Below are 15,975 nucleotides of genomic sequence, written 5' to 3'. Positions count from 1 at the left end.
GTGTGTCTTAGTATGACTAAATACTTTATAGCAGCCTTCCCAGATTTTTCTTTGTCTGTTTGATTCTGGAGTAAGACGAAACATAATTCTGTGCAATCTTCAGTTCACCTTAGAAGGAAAAGTTTGTAGGTCATTGTGGAGATTTGACATGTTTTCTGAGCAGTGTTTAAAAAACAATGGAAATAACCTTATAAACAAAGCATCATTCGTTTTTCTTACCAAAATGATAATTGTTTATTCCTTCCCTAGTTCACAAATGTGATGGGTGTTTTTCCATACATTATTCTTCTTTCTTACTTTTAAGTCTCTGCATTTCTGCATTATCTGTGTCTGGATAATGCAGCTCCCAGAAAATACAGCTTTAATGAGTCACAAAAAAATTGACTGATTTTGAGTCAGTCTCAAAATCAGGAGATAACTTTAAAATTTAAGGTGTGTTTATGTGGAAACATCATTCAGACATAATTAAAATATTTGAAGAACTGGGTCCATAGAAAACAAAGTCAGAAATATTTCAATTATTGAACAAAAATGACTGTTTTTAATCAGCACTGCAAAGAAACTGAGTTTGTCATACATTTGTGTCCACTTTTTTCCTGGAAAGTGACATCTGCTCAAAGGATCCACAACCTTTTCTTTGTCTTCACTAATGTCCCATCTTGATTGATCTGGATTTTCTCCAGATCAGTGTCACTGATGTAATCACACTTCATTCTGCTTCTGACCCGAAATTGCAGTAGGAAAGTTTATATCTGCATCTCTTCATAGATTTTATTTTTCAGTAAACAGAATGCAAAATGGAATTCCCTTTCCCCTTTCCCCTTTTCCCTTTCCCCTTTCCCCTTTTCCCTTTCCCTTTCCCCTTTCCCCTTTCCCTTCCATTTTTATCTTTCCATTTTCCCTCCCTCTTTTCACTTTCACTTCCCTTCTCCTTTTCCCTTTCCACTTTCCCTTCCCCTTTCCATTTCCTCTGTATTAAACCAAATCTTGTTAGGTCCTCTGTTGAGATAAAACTTACTTAGAAATTAAGCTCCACCTTTTCTTTTTTTTTTTTCCCCAGTGATGCTGGTAGGGAGAGTTTTTCAGAGCACCACCCTTATTTGTTTATAAATTACATTTAAACATCCCTTCTCGGCCGTATCAGGCCCACTCAGCCCTGGCAGAAGTGCAGAGCTGGTTGTGTCTCTAAACCAACAAAGCAGGAGGCAGCAGTATCTGGCTGGCTGTTCTGAGAGGCCCCTCACACATGGTTTTCCCCAGGAAACCTCCCGTGCTGTAATCATGCTGTCCTGCATGCACAGGCTCAGGTCACTGTGCAGAAAGCAGCGTGGTTTATCAGTGGAAGGATGTGGGACAGTGCAGTCAGCTCACAGGGATGGGGGTTTAGCAGGTGCCCAAACAGCCTTTCCATTTCGCTCAGTCGGTCACACCATGGCACCAGTGTCAACCTAGGCTGTGGGTTTGATTCCTGTATGGGCCACTCACTGGCCTCACATCCAGCTGGAAACCTCAGGCTCTATTTCAGAGTAAATAATGAGTTGATAAGATTCAACAGAACACAGAGAAATATCTAGATGTTAACTGTTTTGTAGAATGGTTTGTAATTTCTGCAGATTTGTGTTGAGCTGCTGTGCTCTTATTGCTTCCTACTGTATGAGCAACATGGTTTAGCTATTGTTGCCCAGCGGAAGCGGAAGGTCTGAGGGAAATTCCATAAAATACTTTTTAACACAGAAACCTACTTACCAATGAAGTATTTGCACAAGGAGGTTGGGATCAGAGGTCTGTCATTTAATGCTTCGGAGCCTTTGAATCTCCAAGGAGCCCTGAGGAAGCCACACAGTGCTCTCAGAGGGGTTGTGCTTCTGGCCCAGCTGCTGCTGGGCTTATCCCACCGACCCATCCCAACAGGAGGGAACGGCATGATCCACCAGCACATGTTGTGTTGTCCAGTGTAGCCCAGGATAGTCCAGACCCAACATTCATGAGAAGAGATATTCAATCAGTGGAAAGACAATCTAAAAATGCAGAAGCACAGTTCTATTTGATAAGCCAAACCAGCATCTTTTTGTGTATCCTTGAGGTGCTTCTTGTATGAGAAGTGTGAAAGTCTTTCACAACCACATGACTGTGCTTAGACTGTAAGTATAACAGAGCTGGGCATTTTGGACAAAATTTCAAGCAAGGCAACTCTTTCTAGTTCATTTGCACAAATGTCTGTAGGCAGCCTGTTCCTGTAGCAAACTGGCCAAATCATTCATTGACTATTTTGCTGGAATATTGCTCAATTTATGTTCAAATGTTATTGTGGGGAAATTATTTGCTTGGCTGTTCTGTGGTTTGAATTTATGGCCAGAAATCTGATTCATAGATCTATTCTGAAAATAATTTCACAACCAGTCTGAGCTCATTTAGGGCTGCTGCTGCACCTTTTGTTCTCTCTCCACACACTCACCTCATGTTGTTTTTTTTTTTCTCTTTTTTCTTTTTGTGAGGTTGCTTTTGAGTTGGGTCAACTCCTCTTGCTCACCAGTTTACCTGAGTGTGCATGCTGGTGTACACTCACTGTCAAATGTGAGGAAGGGGGCAGAATGGAGGTTCTGGGAGCATGCAAAGATGCTCAGCTGTTCCTTTATAGTCATGAAGTGGATAAACTGATCAAGAAACTCCATCCAAAAAGCTGATATTGGCAATCCCCATCAGATAGGAAACTGAATTTCCTGTAAATTTGGAATATTTTTCTGGTGGCTTTGCTTTGGATCTGATAAACCCAGCATTTTTATAGTCCACCTTGCAACAAGGGCTGGGGGACTGTTGGGCAGTGTTAGTGCTTCATTTTGAAAACACAGAAGTATGACACCTGTTCCAGGGCTTTCTGACCACAGTTTCTCTCTTTTCATGAGATGACCCCCCAGATCGTGCATGTGGATTTGGTGTTCTCAGTGAGTGGTCAATATGGCCTTGACAGAGATCACTTACAAGCACAGCAATGTGTATCTGGAAGTGACTGGTGTGCAGTGGCAGGAGTTACAGTGTTATTCATGTTTCATCTTCATTCAGATCTATTACTGCTGAATAATAAGCTGAATAATAAGCAAGGCATTGGTGGTTTTGTACTCAGGTGAGGCATGTCAAATAAGCAGCATAATCCCTCCTTTCTGAATTAAATTCTCATGAGACAGTAACCTCTCCTACATTTATATTCAGACAGAATTAACTTCATGAATGACCAGTTCAGGGTTTGAAGTCTGAGGTATCATTTTTGTGACTTTAATGAAAGAGAGTCAAGTTTAAGACTAAGGAGTGGCCTCAGCTATCATGTATGCATGGAGCATTTCTGTACACATGCAAAATAATCTCCAAGCATGTACACAGTCCAGACTCACTGTTTGTCCTCTGAACATGCACATAAAGTGTGCTTTACATACTGAGGAAACCTGTGGAGCATCTGGGATCACTTCTGCACACCAGCAGCCAGCTGTCACTTTGCATATTCACATCCTGGAGTGTGCAGCCTGTGTGCCTGAAGGTGTTTGTGCCCTTGAATGACAGGTTCCCATTGTAGATTTGGATATTATTTAAATCTAAGAATCCTTTAGATTCAGTGTATCTCATTATCTGGGTCAGGGTTATTGATCTAACAAGAACTGGGGACCTCCAGTCTGTGTATCCCTCTGAACATGAGAATAAGTGTATCACTGAATCATCAGGTTGTATGGGTAGAGCAGGACAGCACTTCTGCCCTGGGTAAAGAATTAGAAGCTATTTTCAGAATGAGAATATTGTGCCAGAGCCCTATTCTAAATCAGCAATAGCAAAGTTGTGCTGACATTAGATCTGGGAATTGCTAAAATTAGGTGTGGACTGGTGTCAAAAATACTAGTAGCTCAGGGAGTGCTACTAAAAGCTTTGGTGTCCAAGTGCTTATTGTAATCATCAGAGCTGTGTATGCAGGAGAGAACTAAGTTTCCTGATTTCATTAGCTATTGGCCAGAGATGCAGAGCTTCTACAGGAGGCAGAGATAAATATTAGAATCTAGAATAGTGTGGATTGGATGGACCCAAAAATCTTGTAGTGCAACTCCCCTACCATGGCCAGGGAACCTTGCACTAGAACAGGTTGTTTAGAGCCCCATCCAGGCTAGCCTTGAACACTTTCAAGGAAGAGTAATCCTCATCCTCTCTGGGCAACCTGTTCCAGTGCCTCACCACCCTCACAGTAAAGAATTTCTCCCTGATATCTAATCTAAATCTGCCTTCAGCCAGTTTAAAACCATCACCCCTTGTGCTGTCACTACAGGTTTTGGTAAATCTCTCTCTCTTGTAAGCCTCCTTTATATTTTAAAAGGCCAAAGCCTAAAGCCTTTTCTTCAGACTGGACAACGATGTCTCCCCTTTACATGACATAAGTAAGATCCGCTGCAAAGGTTTCCATTCAGTGTGTAAATTAATGGAAAAATATGTATAACCTGAATGTAAAAATATATAACAAATTTCATAAAATAGTGTAATATAAGACTTCTGTTACAACTGAAAGAAGGTGATTTTGGTGAGTGTTACAGTAGGAGCCCAACAGCATGTCTTTCCAGGCTCATGAAAACTTCCAGCCGGTAGAAGGGAAGAATTGGAATCTACATTTCAAAAGACAAACTATGTTCTTGACTTTATCAATAGGCACAGGGAGCTGTTTTCTTTCGACAGACTTAATGAAAGTTCAGTCAGCAGGAGAAATTTCAAGAAGCCACAAGCCATTTCTTGTTTGCCATCATCTCTTTCAACTTTTACAAAACCTTTGTTTTTAGAGAAGTTTCCCTGTTGGGCAGATTGGCTCCAGCATTTACAAGTCTAATTACAGCCTAAAGGGTTGGGAAGACCTTTGAAGTGAAGTGTATGCTGCCATGTAGAGAGATCTGGCTGCTGATAGAAATCTGTGTAGAATAGCATGGGGAGATGGATTCCTACTAGAGTTCCAAATATTTCTGGGAACTGGGAAAATTATTATGAAGAGGAGAAAAAAAATTCTTATTGTTACAATGCAGTATTTGACTAAGTGTTCTGGAGGCTTTCTGAAGTCCTTGGAGTCCTTGTGTCCTTGCTCCCAAAGAGTCTGGGAGGTAGAGAAAAGCTGAAAAAAGCACTCTCAATATGTTTTCTAACAAAATCTGCACTTAATCGAATATAAAAGAGCATTAAGCAGTCACTTCTGCTATTATCTCTCATACCTGCTTGCTATTGGATACTAAGGTTATTTTAATGCTCTTCAGAAATTCCAGGAATTCCTCAACTTGTTTTCTGTGCAGTTGTTCTGCTGCCTGCTGGCTCTGGGCAGGCTCCTGGAATGCAGCTGGCCACATGCACATCCTGGATGGTCGGTTTGGTTTAGGCACATGGGGTGTTTAACATCAGAGGTATCTTCTGTCTAGTCCTGTGTCACAGAAATGCATGTGCTCCACTTGAAAAGCACTGAAAATTTCTGCAAGCACACAGACAAGGGACAGCAATCTCCCTCCTCTTCCTCTGCCTATCCAGGACAGGACTACAGGTCTGCTCTCTCACATGCCCGATCCAACTCAGGATTTACAGAGCACATGCAAAAAAAGGCAGCTCTGTGTTGGCTTGGGACTGGGTGCATCTTCTCTGAAGAAGCACATGTGGACTTGAAGTTTTTGTTTGTTTCTCCCCTAACTGCAGCTTGTTCACCTCTCTATAAAAACCTGGCTTTGGTCCAGCAAGGCAGGTCTATAGTCCTTGGCCTTTATGTATTTGCATAATACATAATACCTCGAAATCCCAGGTAACACAGGCACAAGCCAAGGAGCAGAGGAAATTATCCCTGTTGTCAGTGTTATCAGCTGATGGATGGGGAAGGAGAAGGAGGGGCACTGGTGTGATTTTATACCACCTCAGTTCAGGTGGTGCTGCTTTCTCTGTAAAGGGCAGAACAGTGACAGGCTGGGAAACCACGGAAATAAACCAGGAGCAATCACACCTCTCGGAGTTTAAAATTCTCCGTTTTCGATGGAATCTGGTTTTAAACTCTGTAGTTAAAAACATGCAGCTCCTGTGTGTCAATTAGCTCATGAAGGAGTGCTGAGCACTTCACATTGTTATTTACAGCAGCACAAAGAGCACGTCATGTTGCCTAATCAGATGTCAGTGACTTCAGCGCCCACACTGAGCTGATCTAAATAATTGCACAGCAGCAGACGGGACAGAGCAGATACAAGATCACTCAGTTCCATGTAGTGAGTGATTCAATGGAGCTGTGATTTATTGCACTGTGCAGTAAATCACTGCTGAGTTTATTTCCTGCATTTAACAAGCTGCTCATTAACTGGAATATAATAACTAGGTTTGGAAGATTTGTGACGTAATCATGTTTAGAATTCTGTATTCACTTCTGAAAATTCATGTGGATTTTTTCATCCAGCAGGAACATTCTTTCTTCGTATGAGTCTAGAAAGGAATTCTGTTTTACACAGTATGACTTGTCTGTCCAGCAGCTCCTCTGTAGACTCTGCAAAGTTCCTGTGAATATGCAGATTATTTAATACACTGTTGCTGATCTTTCTCTGTGGTCTCTAGTTGGAAGACACCAATGCTTTATTTGTATTTCTAGTTATTACAGACCTGTCTTCAAATACTGTTCCCTGGTTAATATCCATGTTGGACAAACTAGCATGGACAGTCTTGCCTTTGTGGCACCTGGCCTACATTAGAGCTAAACAATGTGACGCTGAGCGTGCTCTTCTTGGTAAAAGTGCCTAAGTTCTATTTGTCTGTGCTGGCTGCCCCGGCAGTCTGTCAGGCAAGACTTCCTGTGTGGGCAGAGGACACCGAGAGCTCCAACCCCTGTAAGAGCCATGCCTGGTGCAGTGCTCTTACCTCTGCCAGGCAACGTTGCAGCTGCACCCAGCCCCAGCTCTAACTACAAACACTGGAGTGACAAACAAGGCATTTCCCACGTAGGCAAGGCTTGTGTAAGACCTGCAAGAGCCACTGAGGCTGATAAACCAAGCTCCCTGTTCTTCAGGGGAGAAAAGGAGAGGAATGGTTGTCGTGGATGAGCCTAGAAATCTCTCTGTCCCATTGTATTATCTTGGACGTTCCCCATTAGCAGCTGCTTAGAGAAAAACCTAAGAAACCTAAATACTGGGTAATGTCCTTCCAGTTTCGTGCAATCTGCAATTGTGAGAGTTTCCCTCTGAGTTTCCTATTGTGTAAAGTGGCCCTCTGAACACATTGTCCAGATGGAGTCTATTTGTCAGTTCTCTAAATTTTCTTTCTAAGTTTGGAATATCTTCCATGAGTGCCTCTCCCTCTTTCTCCAAGTTTATCATTAAATTCTGTAAGCAGTGTTTCGGGGTGTGGCAGACAGGGTTGCCCAAAGTATAGTTCAGTAAATGGATGTGGATATTGCTGAGAGCTGTGATTCCCAGTCCCTGCTGGGTGGAGTGTGGTAGCTGCAGATGGCAGGATCCTTGCCTGCCCCTCTGGCCCAGATTGCTGCAGCTGAGGAAGTGTGACACACAAAAAGGGGATGTTTGTCCTCAGCTGTGGCAGTTCACAACTTACTGACTGACGTAAATGTGCCAAGAAGAGATTGGCACATTTGTGCCAATTTGTGCCAACACATAATATGTGTTTCAGTTCTCTCATAAACGCCATTTGAGCTTGTCAGAATTTTCTCTCCCTGTTCCATTGCTGTTGTCCTGTAACTAACACCTGAGTTTACTTCTCCCAGGCCCCAAAGAATGCTGATTCTTGAGAGTATTTAAAAGCAGAGTCCAAGGTACACTAGAGTTTGGGCTGGAGGACCGTAGATTGTAAGTCTGGCACAATGCTGTGTTCTATTACAGGAAGAATAAATCCTGCAGATTTTGCAGGATGGAGTTTCCTTAGGGTCATATCTCGGAATGAAACCATAGAACCATAGAATTATTTCAGTTGGAAAGGACCTTTAAGGTCATCAAGTGCAACCATTACCCCAGCACTGCTAAGGCCACCACCAAACCATGTCCCCAGGTGCCACATCTACACAACTTTTAAATACCTCCAGAGATGGTGACTTGACCACTTTCCTGGGCAGCCTGTTCCAGTGCTTGAAATACAGACCCTCAAAGGATGAGGCATCATCACCAAACCTATCCTCTCACTTCCAAGTGCAACATGAACTTCCCTGATCAGCCCTCTCCAACATAAACTCAGGCCTGTCCATGAGATCAATTATTATTAATTTTATTAAAACTATTATTAAAATAAAATTATTATAAATTATAATTCATAATTAAATATATAGAAAATACAAATATATACAAATAAATATATATAATATATAGAAATATAAATATATTAAATATATAAATTATAATTATAACTATATAAATAAAATTATTAAAACTAATTCTTCATTCTACCCAAATGGCCTTACAAAGTCTTGCAGAGCAAAGCTATCAAAGGCATATCTGCCACGACAATCAAAACCACTGATGCTCTTCTGAAGAAGTTGGCCCTTCAGGATAGAATTTGTGTTGCCATTTGCATGAAGTAAATTATAGTTCTGTGTTAAGCTTTTGTATCCCAATCAAGAATGGCTCCTTATGGCACAAAATGTCTTTGCAGGGACAGGAAGGGGACAAGTGAGTACCACAGGCATGTGTAAGTCACAGCACTATCAGAGGTGCTCTGCAGTGAGAGGTTAGGGTGGTGTAGGAATCCGTAGGGAGCAGAATCACAAGTGCTTAAATCCTTCTCTGTCCCAACAAGACACCCACAGCAAGGATGGCCACCTGAGACTGCTGAGAATTTTGGAGCGAGGCTGTGGGCATGGTTTAGGTTTAGGTTTAGGTCTAGCCTTAGGTTTAGGTTTAGGATTAGGTTTAGGTTTAGGTTTAGGTTTAGGTTTGCTTATAGCCTGAGCTCTAGCAGTCAGCATGAATTCTCACTATAAACAGAGTCCATTACGTTTCCTTTAACCTACTTCTGGGTTTTGCATGGCTGGTCTTGTCTATCTGAAAGTTTTGGGGTTTTACCACTGTAACTTTTGCTGTTATTGAAAAAGTGCTTCACCACACTGTGTGGGAAAATCTACCACACTGTCAGCCCTTATCAGATTTCTTGCTCAATGAGGTCAACTGGTATTTGAATATTGCTGTATTGTGTCTACAAAGGAACAGAAAAAGCATACAGCATGTAATCTGAAAGTAGTTGCTGTCTTAAAAGTCAGGTTGGGCTGTTAAATATTTTTTTTCAGAAGTCAGAAACTATTACACATCTAGAGACTTTTTTTTTTTACCTGCTCTATTTTCAACTTTTAAGAAAAAGGCAGCCATGAAGAAATTACTGCCAGGACACAAAAAAACCCCCTGTGAATTTCCCATATGAGTAGGACATGCAAAATCTAAAGTGCTTAATTTCAGAGGCCTTATCTTTTGAATATCAGTTGTGACTGATACATGAATATATATATATCTCACTGATATATATGTGTATGTATATATATATATATGACTGATATATAATCACAAGGTATGTTCTAAGCTAGAAGCAAGTATGAGAGTGTCGGTGTTAGTATATTAATTACCTTTACTTTTATGCTTATGTTCATATATTTCTATTTCTACATTTTAAAAAACAGTGAGCTTCCTTTGTTGGCTGGTAACCCAGTATTGGGTTATGGCTTCAGTTCAGCAGATCAAATCCATCCTTAAGGAAGCGTAGTGAAGAATTATGTCTTCCTCTTCTGTCCTCACTTTAAATCCTTTATGCAATATGGTTTGTTGCTGCACTAGATCTGCCTGGCCTAGGAAATCACCACACTTTCTTTTGACTGGGTAATATTTCTAAAGAAGAATACTGAAATCTGAGTAATTAAGTTAATTCTCTGGCCTGCATGCAAATACTCATGATCTCAAACAAACAAAGAAATTGCTTGGAAGTCTACACAGTGTGGGAGCAATTTGTTAACCTGCAGTGTCTCAGTTACATCAGATATTTCACAAGCATGTGTGTGTAGTAGTTTCTATGGATCTCAATTTACTACCAACCTAATACAATCTGCTGGAATACAACCAAATACTAATAACTCTTAGCAGTTACACAATTTTTGTATATAATTTATTCACCTGCTCTTAGCTAATTGATTACTCAATGCTGAGATATCACAGAGCTAAATATATCTTTATCATGAAACAGAAACAGTGGAGCTGCAAAATTAAAACCAAAATGATGAGGGGGGCCTGATGGGTAGTTCACAAATATGGGTAGTTGACAAAATATGTACACAGCTATATGGTCTGTTATTTTGGCCTACAGTAAGAACCAGTCTGTAGCATCCACATTGTCTAAAGGTAGCTCAAATTTGGGTTCAGAAATGCATCTTTTCAGTGTAGATGCACGGTTGAGATGAGAAACAGCTCCTGTGTGACTTTTAGTCCTCTATTCATATTATTCCTTTCTGTAGGTGATTTAATTAATTTACCTCTCCATTAACAACTATGCTCTGGTTCCTATAATGTAGGTCAACTAATTAAGATATAAAAATATTTCCCCAAGGTCAATTGTTTCGGGAACAATGAATGTGGGACAATTCCTTTTATATGAAGAGTTCAGATCATTTAAGAAGAAGCAAAATATTATAAATTGTGACTTTGGTGGTGAAATATATTTCTAACAAAGATGCAATCCTTCTGCTCAGAGGGACTTCCATAACAGAGCAAATCCATTAGATATTGCAGCAGGCAATTACAATAACTTCAATAAAGGGCACGAATTTTGAGATGGAGTGGAGTATTACCTAAGTCCCTTATGCTTCTCAAAGTTACTTAGTTGGGTTTTGTTTGCAGCCATGAAGCGTATTTTAAGAACTATTGTTCTTTTGAGGCATTGCACTCATTGAAAAAAAAAAAAAAAAACAACAACAATAAAAAGAGCACATGGCAGAGAAATAAGAACTGTTTTCTGTATCAACTAACAAATACTGTATCAACTAGCAACAGGTTCTGTTGAAACAAATGTTCTTACATCCAGAATGATTTTTTATTACATTTCAGGAGGTAAAGTACAGCCACTGACTCATTACTCAAATTTCATTTGAGTTGTTGCACAACCTCAGTTGAGAATACTTTTCAACTGAAAAAGGCCTTTTTAGCACTGTGAGAAACAACAACAAAAAAAAATTCTCTTAAATGCAATTATGTAGGTGGAATGGAGGTTTCTTCTACTCAGCTATTGACATGCTGTAGTTTCTTTTCATTCCATAGCACCGAGATAATTTTGAGATTTTACAATTAGACCAGTCTTAGAATTTCTTGTGGTGATTTCTAATTCAAACCTGGATGTGATATTTATTGCTGATTTTGTTTCTACTGCAACGGTAAGACTTTCATCATATACTACCTACAAAGAAGAAACCATTGCAAAAAATATAGTTTTGTTAAATTTTATTGACATTCAGAAATAGAAATTTCACAGTACTTAGAACTAGCCAGAGTGCTAGACCAGAGGGGTTTTTACCACTGTGCTTGTTTTTGCAAGCCAGTAAATTATTCACTCTGACTTCCCTTAAGTCCAAGTCTATCCAATGTTGATATTTTTTCTACGTTTATATTTCCATTACAGTGCACACAGGTTCTTTCAGTACTTACTATTGTGTTTGAAGCTTCAGGTATTAAAAGAGCCAGTATTTTCAATTTAAGTAGCTCTCTATCTATATTAGATATATTTATAAAAGTGATGGGAGTGTTTTTTTATTAATTTATTAAATTAAATATTTTGCTCTTGCATACCCATTTCCTGCTGTTCTGGCTGTTGAAAATACTCCTGTTCCATCTACTAGCCACCATATGCTTTTGTAAGCCAGGTATGGAGAGCTCATTCATGAGTGCCATTTCTGCTGGTTCCACACCTGCCACACAGTCAGGTTTTCTGCAGCACAATAATTTTGGAACACCAGTTATGATTTATGCCAGGGGTTCTTTTCAGAAAAGCTCCCTTGTTTAATTCTAATTGATGGCTTCAATTCCTCTTCTGGGAAAAGACTCCTTATCAGGACAGGTATGTGTGATAGCAAATCCTGGCATAGAAACAGGATCTGTGAGTGGAGGTGAGCCAATGAGTTTGTTAGAGAAACACAGCTATGAAAAAAAAATCCTGAATTAGTTTCTATTGTCATCTGAGCGGGATGCACAAATAGTAACTGTATGAGGACAAAGCAATTGAGATTTAGCCAGAGGAGATATTAATAGGTTGTGGTAATCTCTAGATAATATTCCTGCTTAGTGTTTCATTATATTTGATGGGGTTTTTAAAGGCAGCACATCACAGCAGAGAAACCATTCTACCAAAATTACTGTGACAGAGGCTTGCAGAATGACCTGACAACTCTGGGGAGCTTGGCCAACTTCAGATGGCCAAGATATGTGTATGTTGGCCAATTCAGTTATGTTTCTTTTTCCTTCTGTTTTTAAAGAAGAAGGAAGGAGAAAGAGTTACTGAGATGAAATGGTCTGATATGTCTGCTTTATTGTCACTGTGGTGAGGCCCTTCCTAGAAGTGTGCCCTCAGTTACCTGAAGAAGCCAGCTCAGATAAATACGTACTGAAAAAAATTTGTTGCAACAACACAATACAGTGCAGGGTAAGTTTATACTTATAACAACAGTGCTGCTAATTGCTATTTGCACAGTCCAAAGTTATATAAATAGCTACCTTTGATCTAAATACCAGCACAGGCAGGGGCAGATAGAGAAATGCATCTCTAAAAGTCAAGGGTGATAGGTAATGGCAGAGTTTACCTCAGTTTCAAGGTTTCACTTGCAGTCTTGGCTAAAAACAAATCTTTTCCCAATGCTTTGTTGTCCATTGCAGTTCCTACATTCTAACCCTTGTTGAGGAACTTCCTCTGTGAAATATTTTTTTTTCTTCACTGCAGCATGGCATGACTAGCTTGCCAGAGACAGCACTATTGACAAAGCAGAAATTGTTTTCTTATTACTCTCTCCTTTCTTATCATCCATATTGTGCTGGCACTTCAGGGCTTCTCACAGCTGGGAGTCATGGAAAGTGGCATTGAGCCCAGTGTGGATCTTAGTAGTGCTGCAGGGCCACAGGATATCACATCTGCTGAAGTGAGAAAAACCAGCCCAAATGGCACCTCTGTAAAAACCCCCTTGTGGGAAATGTGGTCTTGGTGCATCCAAAGCCACAATGTTTCCTTAGAAACCCAGATCAATCATTCAAGCAAATGTGAGCTCGTGCATGCATTGTAATTAAGTTCCATAGCAAGAAGTTTCCTTTGCTGGAGGAACATCTGACAACATCCTACCAGTGAATCTGTGTGTGATCCCTGCCACAAACCCACCCTAATTCTGCCAAGCAGGGGGGCAGCAGGGGCCCTGCCATACTCAGGGCTTTGCCAGGTTGGTGGCTGCTGAGCTCCCTCTGTTAGGATGTGTTTAACTCCCTCCACAGAGGGACAGCTGGCCTTGACCTCCTGAGCAGTGTTTCACGTCACTATTTCCATGCCAGGAAAACTACTGAGTCAGGTATTACTGGGACCAGAATATTCTACCTTTGGCTAACTCTGCTGGTTTGGTGAATCTCTTTGTTTCATGGGGGAAGGAACAAGTATACTTGAGTGGAATGAAGTTTTACTAGCAACAAGGATGCCTACAAATAGGACCTTAGGGATTTCTCAGATTCTCACATTTTTAGGTCAGATGCCTAATCCTTTACCATCCCTGCTGAGATGGCCAGTTTGCTTGGGAATGATCTCGGTGAGGAGTTATCCTTGACAGAACTGTCCATAAACTTCAGCGAGCTCAGAGTTTTGTTGTGTTTGGACTGCTGCCATGCAAACTTCAAATTCTTGTAAAATTTCTCTGAAATGAATGAACAATACAGTGTGGAAGTTCTCCCCAGCCCCTTTACCTCACATATCCCAGTTGTACTAGAAATTACTTCCAGACTAGTCATGCATGTCAAAGGGGAAAAGGGGGTGGGAGGAGCTGCCTGTGACAATAATCCTGTCAATTGCTGCCTCATATTTTTGTTAAATGTGATACTGACAGCAGGTGTGTGCTAAGCTCCCCTCATTGCCTATGACAGTCACGGAGCAGCGTCCTGGAACAATCAGCAGTGGAATATTTTGGGGGGGGTCTCCCAAACTAGGGACACCTGAGGGGGAGCACAGAGAGTCACCAGGAGCCCACAGCCAGTGCAAGAGTGGCCAGTAGAACCTGAGTGTGGCCAGGGGAGCACTGGTACAGCTCTCACCCACTGCCCTACCCTGTGCTAGACACTGCAATTTAAGACATTATGTCAAGACAGCTATGAAATCCCAGATATTTTATAATGAAATTTGAAACATCAGTTAAAGGTAAGGTCTGGTTTTCTCAGTATTTATAATGTTTCTCAAGCAGTGGTCCATAAAGGAGTAATAGCCTTTGAGACCTGAATAAGTGGTCTCCAGCTAGCCTACAAAACCACATTTCCTTGAAAAAGGGCTGGGGAAATCCAAAGGAGACCAGTGAATCTATTATTTTAGTCATTGCTTTTGCATTTCAAGCTGCAAGCTGAAATGTGGCTATTTTATTTTCAAATGCTTGGCCAAACCATTCAAATGAGGCTTTATCAGAGGTATGATTGTTTTTTTAGCCTCAAAAAGGACATGCTAAAAATTGTGGAGAATGGGGAAATCCCTTTATAGTGGATGCAACAGTACAATCATGACTCATGATCTGAAGGCTGACGGGGTCTGGCTGATGGTGTGGCTGTTGTGTGACACACAAAGCCAGGTAACCAGGGTCTGGCTGATGGTGTGGCTGTTGTGTGACACACAAAGCCAGGTAACCAGGGTCTGGCTGATGGTGTGGCTGTTGTGTGACGCACAAAGCCAGGTAACCAGGGTCTGGCTGATGGTGTGGCTGTTGTGTGATGCACAAAGACAGGTAACCAGGGTCTGGCTGATGGTGTGGCTGTTGTGTGACGCACAAAGCCAGGTAACCAGGGTCTGGCTGATGGTGTGGCTGTTGTGTGACACACAAAGCCAGGTAACCAGGGTCTGGCTGATGGTGTGGCTGTTGTGTGATGCACAAAGCCAGGTAACCAGGGTCTGGCTGATGGTGTGGCTGTTGTGTGATGCACAAAGCCAGGTAACCAGGCACAGGCACTGTGTGCAGGGAGATGCTGCATGAATGCACGTGATGGTATTGATGCCAAGAGTTGCCTACACTTTACTGGCCTCAGGTTGTGTGCTGCTCATGGCTGGCCACACTCCAGTTCCTCTAGACATTATTCCCTAGTGTCCTTCTGGGGATGTGTTTTGGCTTGAGATAGCTGTGCTTAAAGACTCTCGAGAAGCACAAGCCAGGAAAAGAACACCAGGTACTTGTCCTTTCCTACTGCTCACACCTCTGGAGGAGCTACCCTGAAAACTTTGTTCATAACACTACTAAAGACAACACTTTCTCGATAATATGGGATATTTGATGCATAAAAACATGAGAGATCTAATGTGATTTTATTTTAAAATCTAATTAGTTATTTGTCCAAAAGTGAATTACTTACGTCTACGTTTCTGTGAAATAAGTCAGGCATCTTCAAGATACATGTCTTCAAGTTACCTAGGAGCATTAAACTAACATTAGAAATGAAAAGTCCAAAATGAAGTAAAAATATTTCCTCTAATACACTTTCATGTTTTCAGACTTCTGACATCATCCTGTTGCCTATTTTTGCATTGTATTAAAGGATGGAAGTCTAGCCATTGATTTTGTTTATTTTATAAAAGAAATGAAATAGAAACATTAGCATAGCTCTGACATATAGTTTCATTTTATTCAGTATTAGTTATCCTTAGAAAAGAAACCTTTTTTTTTTTTCCTTCTTGGGAATTTTTTTTCCAGTTTGCAGGTATAAAAATGACAGAAAAATCCAAGCTGAAGTTTAAAATGAACTGAAAAAAATTACAGTCCAA

The 15,975-nt window shown here is 40.8% G+C and overlaps 1 protein-coding gene across 1 annotated transcript in view; it reads left to right on the top strand.

Annotated features, from left to right (window-relative positions):
- Window positions 1–15,975, top strand: part of MCF2L2 (MCF.2 cell line derived transforming sequence-like 2) — a 137,418-nt gene that overhangs the window by 79,792 nt on the left and 41,651 nt on the right. The gene's annotated exons all lie outside the window — the stretch shown is intronic.

The sequence above is a fragment of the Vidua chalybeata genome, chromosome 10, assembly GCF_026979565.1.
Source record: "Vidua chalybeata isolate OUT-0048 chromosome 10, bVidCha1 merged haplotype, whole genome shotgun sequence".
Taxonomy (NCBI): Eukaryota; Metazoa; Chordata; class Aves; order Passeriformes; family Viduidae; genus Vidua; species Vidua chalybeata.
The sequence above is the reverse complement of the archived record's forward strand: the minus strand, read 5'-3'. Positions and strand labels throughout refer to the sequence as shown.